The sequence below is a fragment of the Asterias amurensis genome, chromosome 11 (genome assembly GCF_032118995.1).
Source record: "Asterias amurensis chromosome 11, ASM3211899v1".
NCBI lineage: Eukaryota > Metazoa > Echinodermata > Asteroidea > Forcipulatida > Asteriidae > Asterias > Asterias amurensis.
The window spans coordinates 4446882-4470297 of record NC_092658.1 but is presented as its reverse complement, the minus strand read 5'-3'; the positions used below and the strand labels follow the sequence as shown (position 1 = coordinate 4470297).

Genomic DNA, 23416 nt, shown 5'->3' with positions numbered 1-23416 from the left:
TATTGTCTAGTCAAGGCTTTTTTTATCGGGACCTAAACATTGGTCAGCTCATCACACACACGTACAAAGCCGCTCGAGTTGTTGCCACAGTTCATCCCCGATGACAGGCAAGGATTATGGTAACAGGTTGTTTGTAAGCTCTTGACACCGTGGTTATATTAAAGTCACCTGGAAGTGGTATTTTTTCAAAATAAAGCTTTTGTCACTAATATATGTGTTTTGATGAGTTGAATGTGAATAAACAGTTAACTAAGGTTTAAACAAATCAGTTCTTATGTTATTTACAAATTTAAGAGTAGACCCCGACCCGAGAGGGCGCTGTTCGTGACGTCAATCGAGGCAGACTTTGCCTGTAATGCGTAGAGTAAACACAATTGCAAAGTACATGTACGGACCAAGTCGTGAGTTTGTACGTTTCAAAAAAAATAAAAAATTGTTTTTTTTCCGGCAATGCCGACCAGGTGTATTGCTGCTGAATGCAGAAAAACACTTTTTGAAATGTACCAACTCACGACTTGGACGTACATGTACTTTGCACGTGTGTTTACTATACGCATTGCAGGCAAAGTCTGCCTTGAATGACGTCACAAAAGGGGTAGGCGCAGTCAGCCCCCCAAACAACTTTACATATTTTTTAAACATATAAATCGTGACAAACAATTACTAAAAAAATTGTTTTATTGTTCGTAAGCATATACTCTTATGTTTGAAAGAAAAAAAATTCTATTTCCAGGTGACTTTAACCTATTTACCTTATTCCCTGCGAAGATTGAGGTCCTAAGCGGCCGTTTCAGTGAATCCTTCTTTATGACAAGGAGTACGTCAGGAAAGCGTGATACTTGCACACGAGACTAGTGAATTACGGTTTTTGCACGCACCGCACTTTTTTGAAGAAACGGCTTTCCTAGCAGAACGTAGAACATTTGCACATTGCTCCATTTCTCCTAAAGACGATCACATCATACTGATTCACTGTTTGAAATGTCGAGTGTGTTATACCCAACCGTCTATTTTCAACTTCAGAGAGAAATACGTGATGTTAGCACAAAATCTCAATAGATTTGTAGTTATTCTTGCTCTACTGTATATGGTTTAAAGACACCTGGAAGTGGTATTTTGTCAAAATAAAGCTTTTGTAACTAATATATGTGTTTTGATAAGTGGAATGTGAATAACAGTTAAAGGCAGTGGACAATATCGGTAATTGCTCAAAATAATTTTTCGCATAAAACCTTTCTTGGGGATGAGTGATGGAGAGAGGTTGATGGTATAAAACATTGTGAGAAACGGCTCCCTCTGAAGTGCCATAGTTTTCGAGATAGAAGTAATTTTCCACGAATTTGATTTCGAGACCTCAGATTTAGAACTTGAAATCAATCATCTAAACGCACACAACTTCGTGTGACAAGGGTGTTTTCTTCTTTCATTATTATCTCGCAACTTTGATGACCGATTGAGTTGTAATTTTTACAGGTTAGTTATTTTATGCATAGGCCTATGTTGAGGTACACCAACTGTGAAGGCTAGTCTTTGACAATTACCAATAGTGTCCACTGCCTTTAACTAAGGTTATATAAAAATAGTTCTTATCTTATTTACAAATTTAAGAGTAGGTCCCGACCCGAGAGGGTGCTGTTTGTGTCTTCAATCGAGGCGCGATATTAGAAGAGAAAATGCTGCACAGTGCTGAAAAAGACGTCAGACCGGACCAAAGGCACTGTTGCTCTTGCGAGTCTGACCAGCCATGCAGACTGACCCATGTAGTTGTTTTGCTCTATCCAGCAGCAATACACTTGGTCGGCATTGCCGAAAAAATGCACGAAAAAAACTTGTTTGACCTTGTACATGTTTTGCTTAGCTGATCTTTATGAATTACCATCTACGGGAATAATTTTGCATGGTGCAACAACACTAAAACGAGCAAAAATTCATTCGCTAAACCATGGCTAAACTATGTGTAAAGTTTTATAAAACCCACATGTTAAACCCACATGTTACCCTTGAATTATAACGTGTTGAGGTTCATGTAATTAATAGATTGGGTAAATAAAGCAATATATCCCAACCTGAAGTCTATGGGCTTACATTTGAGGAGACTGAGGCGTTGAAGTTCGTCCTATTTAGCTGGGAGTTTTGAAGAGTGCTTCGGTTTTAGGATAATACACAAAATATTTTCTTCCTTTTTTCTGGGGTAATTAGAAAGAACTCCAAACGGCTGACCTACCAAATATTGAAAAGAAACCCGAAGTTTAGTTGTCTGTAAATTTATTTGATTGGTTTTCAAGAGGCTGGGAGACTTTAATCGTTTTGTGGGTAGTTTCGAACACCTGGCTATAATTTAGCATTGCTCGCTACGGGAGTTTATTTGGTGTGTGCACCCTGAGTGCAGATATTTGGTATGACGCCCTCAATGTTTGAATGTATACTTGCAGGGTTGTAGTTTAGTGACCAATGTCCCAGTTATGTCAATCAAAACTAGATCAATGTGTTAAGTCAAAGATGAACAGGTGGGGTAGCAGGTCTTTACTGATCGAGACACTTCCTCCTTGTCGGCTGGCGCTACTCTGCTAATGGCTGTTTACCCTCCATCTAATGTCCGGATTTGGATAGCAATTAGTTCAGGTGTGCGTGTGATATTTAACACTTCACCCATAATGGGGTTTGACGTGTCAATTTTCGTGGGGGCATCGAGAGCGCCTCGCTAGTCCATATCAGGTCCCTCGCATACCTTGGCCTCGGTCTTGCACTTTATTGTTTCCTGTTTAAACTTCTATCTTAGCCTTACAGTTTTCATATGGAGCCCTGTCTGGATTTTCGTTTTATATTTGAGCAGTATTTCTAAATTATCCGCCTTGATTTGTCCAATCTACAAAAGTGAACGGTTAATCTAATTGTGTTTCCGTTCAGTGAACCTTTGCACCCCCCTGAAAAGAAAAACAACTCTAATCTTTAAATTGGAATACATGTATATTGATAATAATGATATCCTGTGACGTTTCGTTTCAGTGAGAATATCAATGTGGTCGGATTGGCATTGTGGTATCTTTCCCCACCTTCCACCTCTAGGACCCCGGTTCGAATCCCACCTGGGGCACTATGTGGATGTGGTTTTCAGTCCCCTGACTGCGGTGGATATTGCTTTTCGTCTTCTTTGTTTATGCAAGTCGCCAGAAACACAAGGCCTGAAGGCCGCTCCGAGGTAAGGGCTACAGTTATTTTATTCCAGAGGTCGTTGCCACCTACACCTAGGGCTGAAACAGGGTTACCCCTTTAACAGTCCATACTGATGTAGGCTTGGGTATCATCAATCTGAAGCCTGGCCGGTAGAGCAGAAAGCACTACCTCTCCCCAATTTTTCGTAGTAAGTGTCACGACCGGGATTCGAACCCACACTCTGCTGATCAAACACCACAGCTTGAATCCAATGGGTAATTTTCTGGGGGTGCCCTACCCACATCTAATACTGGAACGTCCATGTCTTCTCTCTCTATCGTGGTGGTATTTTCTATATTATATAGAGTGTTTCAGATTGCCTTTCTGAGAGTCATTAGCTTCACAGTCAGACTAAGTTTCTATATCATTTTCATGTGTGCTCTAAAAAACATTCAAGTTTATTGTACTTATGTACACAAAAAAAAGATTCATTACAAATTATAGACCTATTACAATTATGTTAGTTACAAAAATAGTTTAAAACAATAATAGTTGAATGAAATGATTTTTAATAATTGAAATGATAGAGAGCAAACGGATACTCAGTCATAAAATACATCAAATCGATGCTAATTTAAAAATGAGGTTAAAGCTCATTTACCAACTGTACAGATATACCTTAATCACTTTGTAAACAAGCTGTTGTAACAAGCCTGACGTATGTAGACCAAAACTCAGCATGTTCTGATCAGAGCAACATATTGAAACATTATTCCATTTCCGATCTTTTTCTCGAGCGGAGATTTATCTTAGAGTGGTGTATGCCCCCCCACCCCCGATTACAGGAAGTTTGTCCCCTGAATGCTCTATGTATTTTGGTCAGAACAGAAAGATAATCATCAAATCGAAGTCGCATTAGCTGTGTAAAAACAATCAATGGATAAATATGAACTGTGTGTTTTAATACTTTACAGCTGATCTTACACACTCAAAGGTTGGCCTAGAAGTAGAAAAAAAAAAATACCACACGAAAACCATCCAAATAAATACATCAGTATTTCTCTAAAGGCAGTGCATGGACACAATTGGTAATTACTCAAAAATAATTTTTAGCATATAAAACCTTACTTGGTAACAAGTAATGGGGAGAGGTTGGTAGTATAAAACATTGTGAGAAACGGCTTCCTCTGAAGTGACGTTGTTTTCGTGAAAAAAAAAAAATTTCCACGACTTCTATTTCGAGACCTCAAATTTAGAATTTGAGGTCTCGAAATCAAGCATCTGAAAGCACATAACTTCATGTAACAAGGATGTCTTTTTCTTTCATAACTATCTAACAACTTCGACGACCAATTGTCAATGAGCTCAAGCTTTCACAGGTTTGTTATTTTATGCATATGTTGAGATACAGCAAGTGAGAAGACTGGTCTTTGACAATTACCAATAGTATCCACTGTCTTTAATAGCCTAATTATATTCTATTTATACAGGCAATATTTTGTTGTCTAATTTTTTTTTTTCTATAAAAAATACCCTTTCTTATAGGAATCAAATATAAGTGGTAAATCCTGCCCATGACAAACTGCATCCAAGAATAGGATATCACTCATTCCTGTGATGTCGACCAGTCTTTTTTGGACTCCACATCGCCTCGTGGCAAAACCCAACCTTATTAATAGCAACATTGTGGTCTTTACGAACATTAATTGAATAACTGGTCTCGTGTTTTATGTTGGATGTTACAAATACCCTTTATTTTATAAAAAATGTCCTAAGGCACCAACTCAATGAGTGCGTCATCAGCTACCTTCATCTGATTTCCGACTTGTTGACCTTCGGGAAAATCTGAAAAATTGTGCGTGTTAAAAGCAGTGGACACTATTGGTAATTGTCAAAGACTAGCCTTTACAGTGGGTGTATCTCAACATATGCATAAAATAATAAACCTGTGAAAATTTGAGCTCAATCGGTCATCGAAGTTGCGAGATAATAATGAAAGAAAAACAACCCTTGCAACACGAAGTTGTGTGCGTTTAGATGGTTGATTTCGAGACCTCAAGTTCTAAACTTCAGGTCTCGAAATCAAATTCGTGGAAAATTACTTCTTTCCCAAAACCTATGGCACTTCAGAGGGAGCCGCTTCTCACAATGTTTTATACTATCAACCTCTCCCCATTACTCGTCACTAAGAAAGGTTTTATGCCAATAATTATTTTGAGTAATTACCAATAGTGTCCACTGCCTTTAAGGCTGCACCGGACACTAGTGGTAATTGCAAAAAAAAAAAAAAAAAAAAAAAAAATTAGCATACAAAACTTACTTGGTAACAGGCAATAGAGAGCTATTGATAGTTAACAACATTGTGAAAAACGGCTTCCTCTGAAAATAGCTTTTGCGAAAGAGGTGATTTCTTACTAAAATTTTAAGACTTCAGGCCTGAAGCCTAGGCATCTGAAAGCACACAACAAGGGTTATTTGTTTTTATTCATTATTCTCTTGCAACTTCACCGACCAATTGGGCCCAATTTTTCACAGATTGGTTATTTGGTTATTTGGCTGCCATTGTGTTTTAATAATTGTATAATGTCCAAAATAAATACATATTTCCCTCAATTCATCGAAGATGATTGCAAAAGGAAATTGCGTCTACTCCACTCATGCACTGTCAGCTCCTGGTGTTCTAAAAATATAGTAAATTGTTACCCGGCACAGTCATTGCCGAAACGTCGTATCGATCCAGTCCATTTGGTTTTCACAGCTTGGTTATGTCTGGTGAGTTATTCGTAGTATTTGTAATGTACATGCCCACAGGAAAACACACAATCGCTCACCCCAACAGCCAATCAAGTCAAACGGTTACAATGCTTATTTGCATAACCTACAGGTTGGCGAGTTTGAAGTTGAGCATGAAGATCGTCTTGGAGAAAGCGCCCATGTTGTGTCCCCCAAACGGCTCCCAACTGAACCCACGCTACGGGCACAGTGGTGTGGATGTGGGTGACATCTTGTGGGGCTTGACAAGGTGCGTGGTGCTGGTGAAGTTGTTACCATCTTGATGATATCTTCACCGGCTACGGAGTCTTGTGGATGGTTTCCTAGACGGACACAGGTAGCAGGACTACAGCACCTTGTGTCATAACTTCAGTCCGCACCGCAAGATATCGCGGCTTCATAAAACCAGGCGGTAAGTCATGCTTTCTTCTAACCCATTTCTCACTGCAGTTTCTTGAGCACGTTGTATAAAGAGTAAAGACCTACATGAACCTACATCCATCTCTGCCTGTTTTGAATCTTAACAAACTTAATTTGATATTATTATGTATTATTGTCAATTTGACATTGTTATGTATTCGACACCGCCCCCCCCCCATACCTCAGATCCGTACAACTTAGTTTGACCAAATGACCTAGGGTCCAAGGTCAGGCCGTGGGGGAAGAAATCCAAGGCTAAAACCAAACATAATCTGTTATTGTATTTTGGTAAGTATTCATAAATCTAATAAATAAACGATACCGTGTCAAAAAAGTCTCTGATAACTGACATGCGAAGAAGTGCTTAATTAACCCTGGACCTATCAATTAATTTGTTTAAATGGAGTCTTCGTTGCCAGATGTTGTTTTGCCTCTGAACATTAACAGGGGAGTCATTCCCTAGTCATGAAGTGATCTGTTGGGATGAGGGCCACGTGATAACAACTTGGCAAGATGCGTTTGTTTTTTCTTCTTCTTTAGAGTGATCTGTTATGTAATGTAATCACTTCTCATCGGATGTGTTATCGAAGATATCATTTGGATTGTATCCAACTTATGTACTTTTATGAAACGTGTGGGTAACATTTGAAGTGGCACTTTATTATTTGTTTTTGTTCATAGGAGGAGAATCTGGTGGATGATTTTCTTTTAATTTTATATAATATTATTTTTGGTGGTTTTTACCACTGTGCGACGAACGCTTCCTGAGTCTTTTAGGGAAACAAATTCACAGGAAATACACTTGGATGAGATTCGAACCCTCAACCCGGACATGCTGGGATTATTTGCTACAATCCCATCCGAGAAGTGTGCATCTAAACAAGGTTTCTCTCAGAATTCGGGAAAACACAGAGCTCGTTGTGTAAGGGTAAAACTAAAATAAAACTATTTTGTATCAACTTTATCACGAATGGTACCAGCTTTTGACTTCAAATGGCCCATATGCTTGCACCAATTCAAACAGGGAGTTACTATGTAAACACCAATATGGGAAGTGACACAATCTTTGCTTAAAAGCTCGTCTTTATATCGATCACTATCATGTGCCATAGGTTCGTCTGCAAATGTCAATGTTTTTATCAATCAAACGGAGCATGCAACATTCATTTAGTGACAGGTAGTTAAGTAAATGTAATTGTAAACATATCTCGCAAGCTTGGATTGTCATTAAATTATTTTTTCTTTTCTTTGAAATTGGAATCTGGGACAAGGTTGAAGAAGGCGTAATCGTATCAGACTGAAACAATAAGAATGTTGTTTTGACAACCGTGTTTTTGTCTTTGTAATGAAAGTCGGGTTAATGTTGTCTTCTGTGCGTTGTAAATCTATTAGAGATGGAGCATGCTAAAGCGGAATGCGAAGCCTTTAACGGCCTGGGGTCCGGGCCCGCCTAAGACACGGATCTACGACACAAGTTTTAGGGGGCAAATCTGTCAAAGAGTGACCATGCGAGAGCGAAGCCTTTACAATGGGTCCAGGCCCGCTTAAAGGCCCGGGAAAATTTTGCAATCTAAGAATTGGCCAGGCCCCACATAACCCGGAACCGGATCAATTCTGACCATGGAACAAGGAGCCAGATCGACTCTGACCCGTGAGTTTTTAAGGTAAGCACAAATTTGGAGTGCACCTCAGATGTTCAATTGCGTGTGATGGGTGATGATATTAGGCCCAACAAAAGGGCGACTCGTCAGAAGATGTCATTCTCCACAATGTCTCCAAGGAATATCACCAGGCTACTTATCATCTTGCCTTGCTATCTACCACCCGCCACGCTCAAGCTTGCGATCAGCTTCTGACAACACACGCCTAACCGAACACCCAACCATCAGAACACTCTCATCTGCTCACAACCAGACTTTCTCACTTATTGTTCAAAAAATCTCTCAAAACTCACTTGTAACATTAACAGGGGAGTCATTCCCTAGTCGTGAAGTGATCTGTTGGGATGAGGGCCCCGTGATAACAACTTGGCAAGATGCGTTTGTTTTTTCTTCTTCTTTAGAGTGATCTGTTATGTAATGTAATCACTTCTCATCGGATGTGTTATCGAAGATATCATTTGGATTGTATCCAACTTATGTACTTTTATGAAACGTGTGGGTAACATTTGAAGTGGCACTTTATTATTTGTTTTTGTTCGTAGGAGGAGAATCTGGTGGATGATTTTCTTTTAATTTTATATAATATTATTTTTGGTGGTTTTTACCACTGTGCGACGAACACTTCCTGAGTCTTTTAGGGAAACAAATTCACGGGAATTATACTCGGATGAGATTCGAACCCTCAACCCGGACATTCTGGGATTATTTGCTACAATCCCATCCGAGAAGTGTGCATGTAAACAAGGTTTCTCTCAGAATTCGGGAAAACACAGAGCTCGTTGTGTAAGGGTAAAACTAAAATAAAACTATTTTGTATCAACTTTATCACGAATGGTACCAGCTTTTGACTTCAAACGGCCCATATGCTTGCACCAATTCAAACAGGAAGTAACTGTATACACCAATAGAAGTGACACACTCTTTTCTTAAAAGCTCGTCATTATATCGATCACTATCATTTGCCATATGTTCGTCTGCAAATGTCAATGTTTTTATCAATCAAACGGAGCATGCAACATTCATTTAGTGACAGGTAGTTAAGTAAATGTAATTGTAAACATATCTCGCAAGCTTGGATTGTCATTAAATTATTTTTTCTTTTCTTTGAAATTGGAATCTGGGACAAGGTTGAAGAAGGCGTAATCGTATCAGACTGAAACAATAAGAATGTTGTTTTGACAACCGTGTTTCTTGTCTTTGTAATGAAAGTCGGGTTAATGTTGTCTTCTGTGCGTTGTAAATCTATTAGAGATGGAGCATGCTAAAGCGGAATGCGAAGCCTTTAACGGCCTGGGGTCCGGGCCCGCCTAAGACACGGATCTACGACACAAGTTTTAGGGGGCAAATCTGTCAAAGAGTGACCATGCGAGAGCGAAGCCTTTACAATGGGTCCAGGCCCGCTTAAAGGCCCGGGAAAATTTTGCAATCTAAGAATTGGCCAGGCCCCACATAACCCGGAACCGGATCAATTCTGACCATGGAACAAGGAGCCAGATCGACTCTGACCCGTGAGTTTTTAAGGTAAGCACAAATTTGGAGTGCACCTCAGATGTTCAATTGCGTGTGATGGGTGATGATATTAGGCCCAACAAAAGGGCGACTCGTCAGAAGATGTCATTCTCCACAATGTCTCCAAGGAATATCACCAGGCTACTTATCATCTTGCCTTGCTATCTACCAACCGCCACGCTCAAGCTTGCGATCAGCTTCTGACAACACACGCCTAACCGAACACCCAACCATCAGAACACTCTTATCTGCTCACAACCAGACTTTCTCCTTTATTGTTCAAAAAATCTCTCAAAACATCACTTGTATCAGATGTAATTTGTTGTATTTTTTAGTTCCATTGGTCTTGCTCTTTCCAGGGCTTTGATCTTGATGTAAAGGCGCTTTATAAAATATTAAGTTGTATGTATGTATGTCATGGCTCAGGTTTGTGAGTTGAGTCAGCACAGAGAGTTCATATCCTAGTGCCCATACATTTTTGTTCAGTTGGGATCCATTCAACTGGGTGTGTTTTCTACGTTGATTCCCTATTGGAAACTTGGAAGTGAATGGCAGAGTTATTGATCGAGTATCACAGTTCCAAGAACACACGGTTGTGTTTAAATAGAGCAAGGACATCAAAGTGATAAATTACCACCACGCTATGTGCTTACCTACTGCACTGCGTGGTCCTCCGTGACCGCTATAGTGCAGTGGTACATCGAATGACCAGATGGTTTTGTAAAACTCTGATTGACGACCTGTAATATACCCACAATCCCCGAACCACATGAACCAAATACATTATAAATACCTTAAATTAAAGCAATGAACACGCAATTCAACATTCTAAAAAATGAGCAGTTAATGTCCAAGTTGAGTAAAGCTGCCGATCTTTCGATTAGAGTGGCAGCTCCTTATGCTAACTCTTTCCACAGTTGACAAAATATTTTTTCCAATCCAATTTTCTGTTAACACAAGTACGGTAATGTAAAATACAAGTTATGTAAAGATATAATGAGTCTTATCCGTACTGTTTTTTAACACCTGCTTAGCGGAAAATAACTTCCATGTAGCTATCATAACACAGTGCAAAGTTTTGGGTTGAGGGATTTAAACCGGTAATAACTTTATTTCCCAAATGGTTTACCTTTTGATGAGTTACTGTAATGAAGTTCTGTCATCAATCCAGCTGGTTAGCAAATGAATCACGTATTGGGAAGCTGGGTATATAATCGCTTCGATGCAGACCGTTTGAACGGAAGTGACCCTTGTCGAGGTCCGATCTGAGTCTAGGGCCAGGGGTCTTACTGGGTAAAACCTGGAACTCGGTGATCTATACTTCATGTCTGAATGGTTAGAGGGTAACTCAGTGATCTATACTTCATGTCTGAATGGTTAGAGGGTAACTCAGTGATCTATACTTCATGTCTGAATGGTTAGAGGGTAACTCAGTGATCTATACTTCATGTCTGAATGGTTAGAGGGTAACTCAGTGATCTATACTTCATGTCTGAATGGTAAGAGGGTAGACTTTCAACCCGGAGGAGTTGAGGTCAACTTGTGGAACATGAATGTTGTATATAATTTGCTTGTACATGTTGTAAGGAGTTCACTATGACTCGAGAAAGCAGACAAGGAAACAAGTCTGTCTATGAGTCTTATGCCTTTCTCGAGGCCTTCGTGGCTTGGTCAGGTTCCATAGAGCCGCGATCAAAGATCGGGGTTAGCGGCTCTATGAAACTGTCCAAGGCACGGATGCCTTGACGAAAGGCTATTTGACAGCGAAAATTAGTATAGGTTTTCTCGGTCAAATTCGGCAAATGAGCAGTCAGTTTCATTTTCATGCGTTCGAATAAAAGCTGTTTTGCCCCTCCAGTTGTTACTGCGTTTCAAATTCAGAATTTGGCCATTCAATTTCGTTTTGGGTCGAGTAAAATTCCTTTAGCACTCTGTTCAAGTTAGCGTACCGTCATTCTTTTTCGTGACACACACGCCTCAAGAAGCGTCTGCGAATTTGAATGCTGCTTTGATGAATTGTTAAATTGAATGACTATTTTGTTAATTCGAATGACGCAACATTACATTTGAATTATCCAAAAACGAAATCGAATGACCCTTTTGAGTAGCATTCGATTTTGCGCGAAATAGAATAGCTTGGTGGTTAAATTGGCTGCTCATTTTCCGAAATTGACCGAAACCTATAATAATTTTGGTTTAACCTTATACACTGATATGCGGGGAACTTTATATTCCAGTTATCACAGTGCCTCCCGACTATATGGCAGAAATATGCTACAGGCAAATCATACTCCAAAATATTGCTTTTCATGATTATACTTTTAGTTTTTGAGTTTGTTTCGAATGAAATGTAAGTTCATGATGTACCAATACTTTTGGCTGATCATTAACAGCACTCTCATTTAAACAAATTTGCGTAACTTTTCGACGGCTCATTTACTGTTTTACTGTAAACTGAGGCTGACAATCATTTCCGGATCGTGTACCTATATGATGAACGGAATTGAATTGAACATGGCAACCTTTAAGAACAATTAAAACACATTCCAAAGATTTGTAAGAACGCCATCGTTGTCAGGTTTGTGTCGATGGTATGTTTCCTGAAACGTAGTCGATAGAAGAGCGTTGTTCGGCAGAGTAATTTCACCTTAAAGGCAGTGGACACTATTGGTGATTACTCAAAATATTTATTAGCATAAAACCGTTCTTGGTGACGAGTAATGGGGAGATGTAGCAGGTATGAAACATTGTGAGAAACGGCTCCATCTGAAGTGCCATAGTTTTCGAGAAAGAAGTAATTTTCCATGAATTTGATTTCGAGATCTCAGATTTTGAACTTGAGGTCTCAAAATCAACCATCTAAACACACACAACTTCGTGTGACAAGGGTGTTTTCTTCTTTCATTATTATCTCGCAACTTTGATGACCGATTGAGCTCAAATTTTCACAGGTTAGTTATTTTATGCATATGTTGAGATACACCAACTGTGAAGGCTAGTCCTTGACAATTACCAATAGTGTCCACTGCCTTTAAAGCCGCGTGTGTTTGTTTGTTTGTTTCGGTATGCTCAATATTTTGGATTTTATATTGAGCTATTGAGGAAGCGGTTTGAAATACAAGTCTTTAATTGGTACGGGCATAGAGAGGCTATCTTTCCGAACCGTAATGCGAGTAAAACTCTAGAGGGGAAAACATAATTTCCTGTGGTAAACAAGCCAGTGATGAGAGCAAAGAAGCTCAGATAAACCATGGATAAAATGACAGACGTAATTTCTGAATCTGAGCTTACGAAGAAGCACAGTGTTTATGTTGCAGAGTGATTGGTCCAAGAAGATATGACGTCACTCATCACCCCCCTTCATATCTCAACCCCGCCTTCCCCACCCATTGCCCATCAATCGCCCCGTCCCTGACAGTTTCAACCCACAACCCCCAGTCCACCCCTTTACCCAACACTTTAAAACCAACAATATTAGTTTCAATTCTGCCTTGTCGATGACTGACGGGTGTGACGAAATTCAAACGCGTTCAGTTTCCAAATTAAGTCAAAAAGATTAAAGAAAAAGATCAATCACGCAATTAAGGGCTGTTTGAGTTTCAACTTGTAAAGCTTTAGTGTCAATTTGTTCAGCTTTAAAAACTAACTAATTTACATCAACCATGGCATCAACAACACGTCCTTGGCGGTAACTTTATTAACCACAGTGGCAATGATTCATGTATCTGTGCTGTATTAACGATGTACATGTATGTTTTCATGGACCTTTAAAGGCAGTGGACACTATTGTTAATAACTCAAAATAACTATCATCATAAAACGTTTCTTGATTACGAGTAATGGGGAAAGGTTGATAGTATAATACATTGTTGGAAACAGTTCCCACTGAAGTGACGTAGTTTTCGAGAAATCAGTAAATTTCCACGAATTTGATTTCGAGACCTTAAGTTTAGAATTTGAGGTCTCGCAATCTAGCATCAGAAAGCACACAACTTGGTGTGACGGAGGGTGTTTTTTTCTTTCACTATTATCTCGCAACTTCGACGACCAATTGAGCTCAAACTTTCACGGGTTTGTTATTTTATGCATATGTTGAGATACACCAACCGTGAAGACTAGTCCTCGAGAATTACCAATAGTGTCCCCTGTCTTTAAACGTAAGTGTATATTGGAGTGGTTTAAATGTTACATGTAACGGCATGATGAAGGGAAAATATCCCTGTACGAAACTGCGTGTCACGCGGTCTGGCGTATCAAACTCTCGGCTCTCACCATTTTAGTGCGGGTTCGAATCCCGTTCATGACACTTCAGTCCGTGAGCAAAACATATAACCATAAATTGCTTCCCTTGACCTAGGTAAATGAAGAGTTCGTAAAGAGTATCGAGGCACTGTTTGACTAACACCATAGCTCCATTATTTACGCAGACAAAAGCTTAATGGAATGGTGGCTCATGATCAGGGATAATATTGGAAGCACCTTCTAGTGATAGGATAAGGATAAGGATCATTTTAATAGCAACTATAATCGGGTTGGTTCGTTATAAAATACACAAAAAGTTACAAAATACATCACCATTAAACTTTTCAAACCAACAATTCACCTATTTTACAAAGTTGCAGCTGATTTTTGAAAAAAAGGAAACGTTATTATTAAAAAAAATGGCCAGGGTGTTTTGCAAATAGGAAGTGACATTCGCTTTATACACTTGACATCCATATTGCTTTGCATCTTCTCAGCTGCTTTGCATCTTCTCAGGGACATTCTTTCTTTTTTTAAGTGCTAGAGGAAGTTGCAACTTAGCGAAGCTATACATGTCTAACTTCAGTTCCAGAAGCCCAAAACATTTTGTACAATAAATTGGACAATTGAATTTTAAGAAGACAATTCGGGTCTTTCGCAAAGCTTGTTTTTGATTGACTAGAATAATCTGGAGCCTTATGCTTGTATGTGGCGGGGCAGGTGTCACCATGGTGTCACGAACTAAATCATGTCCAAGTTTAAAGTTACGAGACATATTTGGTAGTTGTCAAGAAACAGTACTCTCACTTGGGGTATTCGATTGGTCATCGAAGATGTAAGAGAATAATGGAAGGAAAAACACCCTTGTTGCACAAATTTGTGTGCTTTCAGATGCCTCTATATAGAGGCTTCGGGCCTGCAGTATTTTATTAATTGAGATATATTATTAGTTACCTCTTTCTCAGACATTACGTTACTTCAGAGGGAACCGTTTCTCACAATGTTTTATAATATCGACAGCTCTCCGTTGCTTGTTCCCAAGTAAGTTTTTAACACCGTGATAGCCGAAGTGTTTGCAAGGTCACACTCGCTGCTTGGTATCCCCCTTGGTGAAACAGCTGTAGACATTATATTAATTTCCTTGATTTATTTGACTCTGAGGCAAGTTTGAGAAAATAAAATTTGGTTATGACTTTCTAATGGTGGGTCACCATAGACGTAAGTGCACTTAATCTACCGAAGCTGTTGAAAGTGGGAACATTGTCATCAAAACTGCACAACATTATCAACTGGGATTTGGACAAGAAGGAGACCCTGTACAATTGGGCGGAAATCAAGTAAGATTTCCTGCCTGGGTTGCTCTCTAGTTCACCCGTTACCCCCTCTTCATGATTTGTAGTCCACCCCGGCCCCCTGTTAACCGTCCCCAGGGATGTGACACATGAACAGAGTGAGGAAACAGCCCTGGAACCAATGACATCATTCGTATCCCATGGTACCACGTGTCATATTCTTAAGTGGTTACGGTTCATCAGTCAGTTTACTCTATATGAAGTATTTGTTTACCGTTTTGTATAGTTTTCTTGAGTCCACCTACTTACAGGTGAACCTAACCTGACCTCGAACCCGTATGGTTCCAAGTGTTCCTATCCTTCCTTTGTAATCCTAATTTCTGGTTTAGGATCTCCCGAGGCCCGCGAGGCTGTTATAGAAGGCGACCAGGTAGAATGTTACAATCTGTTAAAACGGAAACAGCACATACGGATGAAGCAAAGATGTAGAGGGGAGTACCTGGACGTGTTAAAGGTGTCATGCAATGACTGCTAATGATCCCGAAGGTCGGTGACCTGACTTCAACGTGTGTTGCGAGTGGGCGGTCCAGCGTAAAGACTTTAATAAACTGAATCTTGAGAGTGTGGGTTCAATTCCCGGTCATTTAGTAAGGCACCTAACCACAATTTGCTCTCTTAACAGAGATGTATAAATGAGAAGCGAAGAGGGTTGAGAGTCACGGAATTGAGTTGAGGAGGTTCGAGGAGTGGCTGTTTGTCTGATGAGCAAGGCAAATAGCCTTACTGTAACTAAAAACGCCTTGCTCTGGTTAAGCCTATTATGCTAACGCTTATATACTACACGCTTTTCCTATACAATCGTTTGGGTAGTCTTGGTCCAAGACGTCACTCTCTCATACTCGTAACGTAATGTTATACATAACGTACCGTAACGTAACGTAGCGTAATGACCCGACAGAGGGTGCGCTTATCTGCTTTAGTTCATTTCATTTGACGACTGTCTGTATTAACCTGCATGGAAATCGAACCATAGACTTATACACCAAGCTAGCGGGCAATAGCGAGCCGCCCATGTAGTGAGGCTGATGGGAAATAATACATGCAAAGGTCTTTTAAACAAGACTATACTTTGGAAACCAACACGAGCCTGCCCAATGAATGTCAGTAAATGTCAGAATGGTTGCCGTGTTACATCCTACACTCTAAGAAAAAAATACCCAATGTTGCGTAAAATTTTACTCTTTGTGGTGTTCAAAAGGGAACATGGTCGTTTGGAGGGTAAAACGGTACGCAACAGGGGTTGTGTCGTAATTTACTCAATTTCTGTGTAAAACGGCTACCCAACTATGCGTCAAATTTCTAACCCAACTTTGTTGTGTCAAAATGTACCCAACAACCGACTACCCATTTACTCAGTAGTTGAGCACCATAACCCCAAGTGTTGAGTAAAAAAGAAGTAGTGCATTTTGGCAGCAAAACGGACACTACTAAAAAATTAAAAAAGCCATATATACATTGAATTGGACTGGACAGTATAATTTCCGATTAATATATGGTGATCACAACCCTATAACCACCTTGCATAAAACGACCGGAGTGTTTGTGTACATTCAGGGGGTGAAAACAAAAACAAAGTTCTCGCGAGCAGACTATAAGTAACAATCTCTTTTTAGAAGCGGTGTTGGCTCTCAAAAGAGCCGTTTGGTTTTGCCAAACCTGTTATTGACGAAATTGAAGCTGCTATCTACGTAATTCCTGGTGATGCATTTCTCACTTCAACAGACTGTTGTACCTCAAACATAATGCCAAAATTCTCTCAACTGTGGTTAAATGAACATCAGAACATCAACGACCTGCAACATCAGAACTATGTCCACCCCATCCACCTTTGATTGTGACTTGTGCCTGCGACTTGTATACGTCCGTGTGTAATGTGCACGTTGCATTATGGGTAAAATGGTTTCCACAAGGAGCAGTTTACCCAATTACGTGCAACATTTTACCACAAAAAAGAGCATGTCCTGCTTTTTTTAGTACGTCGCAAGGTAAACTTGACCCTGTGGCGAGGAAAATGTGTTTTTGTACCCATAAGTTGCTTTCACTGGCGAATTTTTGTATGCAACTTAAAAAGGTACAAATTACCTTCTCGAGAGTACTGGCCAAAAAGCCACATAGCCCAACATTGCGTAAGAAGTTACTCAGCTTTCGTACCCAGCACATTTACTCAGCAAGTTTTTACACTTCTTTTTTAGAGTGTAGAGCCGCCAACCGGAACCCAGGAACGGAGTAACAGGGTGGGATTTGTGTGTGAAAGGGTTTACTTTAAATGAAGTGAGATGCTAATAATTTAATTCTAAGAACTGCGTTTTATTGTTTGAACATCCATGCTTTCCTAGTTGACCGGTGAAGTGCTCTTATTTTGGTGCAACTATCGAAAGGCACAACTATCGAAATAAGGGTTTATCTTTCATTTCTGCTCTCCTAAAATTGTTATAGGAAGTGCCCGGTTTACAAAAATGACTCCGTCGCGGTGAACGACCGCTTGGTCACCATAATAAGTGATTTTAAATTAAATTGGCATGAGCGTTTTTCACCATGCATGAAAATACACTTGAAGACTAAACTGCAAAATGGAAACTGTTATACGTGGCTCATGTTATAGGCGCCAACGTTGATGAACAGAACGTGCTTTATTGTGGTATACATGGTTTAAGAAATGATTAACACCCACTCTGGTGCTACCGGTGTGGCTGACGAAAGCATATCGGCTGATTATAGCCATGTTAACGTTTGGCGGTAAACCTGATACAGTTTAAAGAAACCACGACGCGTAAAGTAAGTTGCACACTTAAAGCAAATTGTTTAAAGGGTTCCTGGCTGTCCTCACCTGTTGTCAATTATCTGTCACAGATTGAACGTAAATAAAGAAACAGCTTAGTTTTATTTTTGCGGAGGTTATACTGTACAAACTGTTACAGTACTGTTTAACGTTTAAAAAGTTGATCCAACAATTCAAAAAAAAAAGGGAAATGTTGAAAATAACACTGTTCGATCAAACATTTAAAATGCTAGATTTAACAAACAAAACGCTGGATCCAACACTTTCAAAGAGTAGTCAATCACCGAGCTCATGCAAGTGTTGGATTCAGATTTTAGAGTGTAGGTGTAGTTAAAGGAACACATTGCCTTGGATTGGACGAGTTGGTCTATAAAAAGGGTTTGTAACCGTTTTTTATAAAATGCATATGGTTGGAAAGATGTTTTAAAAGTAGAATACAATGATCCACACAAATTTGCCTCGAAATTGCGTGGTTTTTCTTTTACTGTTCGAACTAACACGGTCGGCCATTATGGGAGTCAAAAATTTGACTCCCATAAATGGACGACCGTGTTAGTCGACGGGGTCAAAGGAAAACCATGCAATTTAGAGGCATGTTTGTGTGGATCATTGTATTCTACGTTTACAACATCTTTCATACCCATATGCATTTTATAACAAACGGTTACAAACGCTTTTCAAAGACCAACTCGACCGATCCAAGGCAACGTGTTCCTTTAACATGGAATACTCATTTATATCAGCGACTTTATCTGACCATAAGTTAATAAGTGCTCCATCATCTGACTGATGCTGTGCGTGAATGAAACCGAGAGGTCGAAAGCATCACAGCACGAATCCTACAGACGGATTAATATTGTTGATATTGGTTGCATACACAGCTTCCTATTTGAGACTCACACCTGTTCCTAAGTTCTGAATAACAAAGACTTTAAAGGCAGTGGACACTTTGGGTAATATTACTCAAAACAATTATTAGCATGAAACCTTACTTGGTAACGAGTAATGGTGAGAGGGTTGATGGTATAAAACATTGTGAGAAACGGCTCCCTCTGAAGTGCCATAGTTTTCGAGAAAGAAGTAATTTTCAAACGAATTTGATTTCGAGACCTTAGATTTAGAATTTGAAGTAACGAAATCAAGCATCGGTAAGCACACAACTTCATGTGACAAGGGTGTTTTTTCTTCTTTCATAATGGTCTCGCAACTTCGACGACTAATATATTGAGCTCAAATTTTCACAGGTTTGTTATTTTGTGCATATGTTGAGGTACACCAAGAGAGAAGACTGGTCTTTGACAATTACCAATAGTGTCCACTGCCTTTAACATAACTCATGATCATGTGTTGCCATACTTCCATACCCCTTGGGTCGTGTGGGGTTACTGTTTTAAATCCATTGCGGGGGAAGGGAAAATGTTCGTGCGTTCCCGTTCCAACCCTTTCGTCGCCAAACTGTCCTTCCTATGGTTCTACTTCACAACAGGAAACCATCTTATCTTCTTGAAACGAAACTCCCAGGTGCCTGACCAATTACCAGAGAGTCTTCGCAACATTTACTGACAACACGTAATTAATGCGATTCGTCCACAGGAAAACTAGACGCGTCTCGAAATAGACTCGGGAAAAAACACAATAGCCGCAAATCTGTCAAAGAGTATGAAATTTGCACTTGACTTGCAATCGGATCCCATGAGATATAACTTACTTGCAAAGAGATTAGTCGGAAATCCTTGTTAGGTAGTAATCATCCCAGTGTTGAAGTATAGGATAAATTATGTATTTAGGTTATACTTATATAGCTTCAAAAGATGAAGTAATGTATTCAATACCCGATGTTGAAGTTTATGTTATCTGTCTGCACAGTAAGTAAGTGTGGGCGACAGTAATTCCTGGCGACTGTGATAAGAACGGGAGTAAAGGAGTACTGAAGTGTTTGATTGTGGCGGACGTTGTACAACATTCGTTGGAGTATAGACGATGTTACCCGTGACTCATGGACTTCCAGCAGGCATGATTTGTATACAGCCTAATAGAATAAATCATAAAATCTTATATTTTATGGAGATTGTACTGTCTAATTGTTATCAACTTTTGATATGATGAAAGGGGGCACATCTCAAAACTTGTCCAGCTTTTACTTTCATAATTCTTGGATTTATGTGGAAATTATGGCACAAAATGTCAACTTTCCCATAAAAATGACCTGTACAGTATTGTGCCTGCCAGAATACTCAAAGAATGTACAAGGTCACACTTATTGTAAACAAAGTTCACATGGTCTATAATATACCCTGATTTCAGTGGAGGTACTCTGTATTATCATGGAGGAAAAGCACACCAAGTTCTAAAACACATCTGAGAGTGTTCTTGCATGGCATTCTATCCCCCATACTTGGTGAGCGCCCTCTCGTGGTGATTTGTTTCCTAACTAGTTTAACACTCGTTACCAGTAAATGGAAACAATTAAGGAACCAATGTCTGCTGGTTGATAATTGTTTCAATCAGAAAAAGAACTCGAAGCTATCTGTTGGTTTAAATCACCCAATAACCCTGTATCGATAGCCTCACGTCCCACTTTAAAAAACTGATTTATAAGTAGGTTTTCCTAATTTCCAGAATTTACTCTGAACTAGTTTTTATAAAGACTTAACTACTTACAGTAATACCAGTTTCCAAAAGTAAATTATTACAGCACATTCGAAAAAACTGGAGTTATTCGTTCCGTTCATTCAGAAAACGTATATTCCCGCACATAATTGACGTTACTGATAGCCACGTGCGAGTGTTTTTCCCTTCAGACGCTATCATAATTATTTCCACACTATACCTAAAATTTGTAAAATTTCGTAAAAGTTCGTAACCTCGAGCCTTTCCACCATAATTGAGTAAAATCAATGCATGAATTCTGATCTTTCCTAAAGTGCAGTACAGAAACGCCATACGTGTGCGTTGCAATTTACCGAACAAAATGATAACATATTCCAAAATGTTTCCCACCCCGAACTCGGATCCCTAACCTGTCGATTTGAATGGCCCAAAAGACATTCACAAAAAATTGCATCATTGTGGAGCACTCTTTTGTTATTTCTTTTCTTTGTCCCTGCACTTAACAGTTTCCAGTAGACACAAATTTCCTTGAGGAGCACCCCAGTCTTTAGAAATTCCACGTGGAGACCTTTTATTTTCCTTTTTTTTTTTCCATGATCTCCAGAAGGTCTCTAAAAATGAGCCCCAAATCACCTATTCGAGGTCATCCACGCAGCCTCAAGTGAAGTTTCTAAAAGGCATTGGACACTGTTGGTTATTACTCAAACAAACTTTTAGCATAAAAAATTACTTAGGAACGAGCATTTGAGAGCTGTTGATAGTAATAAACATTGTAAGGAACAGGCTCCCTCTGAAGTAATTTAGTTTTTAGAGAAAGAGGTAAATTCTCTCAAATATTTAAAGACTGCAGACCTAAAGCTTTTTATTACATCAGGCGTCTGAAAGCATATACATTACATTTGTGCAACAAATGTGTTTTTTCTCTCATTATTCTCTTGCAACTTCGATGACCAATTTAGTCCAAATTCTCACAGATTTGTTACGTTATATGTTGGGTTACACTAAAATAATTGGCTTTGACAATTACCAAAGGTGTTCCGTGCCTTTAAAAAGACCTTAAAGCCCGGCGCCACGACCTTGTTGTTTGTATAGTTGTCTGCGTTTTGTTGTGGATACAGCCGCAAACTTATTGGGATACAAACATCATGTTTGCCCCCCCCCCACCCCGCAGTTATTTTCGACAATTCTATAAAAAGCTTGTCTGAGACAAGACACTCTCGACTCCAATTAATCCAAAATGCCGGTTATCTTGTTGCTTCTGGCCGACTCAAGATATCTTTTATGAAGTTGTCTTTTTTATAGCAAAACAAAATGTGTTCACATAAAATGGCTATAAATTAAGATGACTCTCTGTCTGATATCGTAAATCATGTCAGCTCATCTTAAAGCAATGTCATGACATGATATAAACAGAATCGTTATAGGCTTAATCCCATGACCCATTAGGGGCACAGTGTGGGCCTTGACAGTATTTTCGTCTAACGGCAATTTGGTGATAATTTGGGTCTCATTTACATACACTCCAGGCACTGTATAAATATCGGTGAGAAACTTGGACTTTGAGAAATTCTCAGTGAAGTGCGTAATCTTTGGTTAAATTCCCCAATAAAATTATGCATTTTCCTTGAGGTTTAAGGACACATACAATAAAGGCATGTGAAACTATCCCCGAGGTTAGAAGGCATTCTCCAGGCATGATCGAGTCTCAAACCAAGCAGGGACCACTAAACTCCTCCAGGGCGTGGAATAAAGCCCCCGTTGGTGCCGGAGTCAAACACCGCTTGCAGTTCATAGAACTCCACTCGGCTCTCTGTCTCCTATCAGCGGTATACCCTCTTGATACCCGTAGACAAGGCCATGCCCTTGATAAAGCTGCATTGAAGGTGTAATGACCACATTAATGACTATCCAAATAAATGCACACTCTTCAAGTTGAATGTAACCCGACAGATCATCAGATTACTGGGAAACTGAAATCTCGTGTGAAGTGAACTTTCCTCTCTCGGATTTCATGAGACCTGGGGCTACAATGAGCATTACACGTTGATATTGAACAGTTGGCTCAAGTTCAGCTATCTTAAAGACCTACTTGAACGAAAACGTCAACAGTCATCTTTGCTGAAATTCGTGTGTCAATCAATAAGAAAATTGAGTTTACAAGTGACCAAACAGATTTAAGTGTGTAAAAATCTGTTAAGAATCTGAATCTGAATCTGTTAAGAAGATACGTTATTACTTATGTTACGTCATATGTGTATATTAGCCGATTTGTTGCAGCCTGGATATTACAAAGCAACATCCTACAAATGACGTAATATTGAAATTTCGACGCACGCCGGCAACGGCAGAAGTATTTCTAGCTTTTCAAGTGACCTTGAGGTCGGGGCCTAAATTTTTGATCGACATTCAGAAGTGTGCAAAATACAAATTAAGAAGTGTGCAAAATAAAAAATAAAATAAGATTAAAAATTATAATTAAACACAATATAGTATCGTTCCCGTTTAAACGAATCGTTCAAGTATAGCTGTGTAGTTTAAGAAACGTCCACGATCAAGGGGCAATGATACGAATAATCTGAATTGGTTATAATTCCTGAATTTTCAATGCACCTTTTAAGTAACACACGGCCAGTCTGTCCCAGTAAAAGCCAAAGTTTGACTTGGAGTCAAAATGTTTGTTTACCCTGTTTAATATCATCTTCAATTTCTCTTTTGTGGATGTCTGTATGTGGGTGTTATTCCATCATGTGTACGAAACGATCTTGTTTCCGTATGTCGGCATTTTCTTAGCTGATGGAATTTGTCCTGGAAAAAGTTGAATGCAATCTTTCTTGGATATTTGAAAAGCTAAAGGGACATTTGTTGTCTGCATTTTGTGAGTGGTGGATAGCTTCGCTAGTCGATCTCGTGCATCTGCA

At 39.4% G+C, this 23416-nt stretch overlaps 1 protein-coding gene across 1 annotated transcript in view; it reads left to right on the top strand.

The window, feature by feature from the left end:
* Window positions 1-23416, top strand: part of LOC139944266 (interstitial collagenase-like) — a 94261-nt gene that overhangs the window by 30074 nt on the left and 40771 nt on the right. Inside the window, exons 2-3 of the mRNA XM_071941253.1 lie at window positions 3007-3199; window positions 6038-6337. The gene's annotated coding sequence lies outside the window, so the exon portion shown is untranslated. The remainder of the gene's footprint in view (window positions 1-3006; window positions 3200-6037; window positions 6338-23416) is intronic.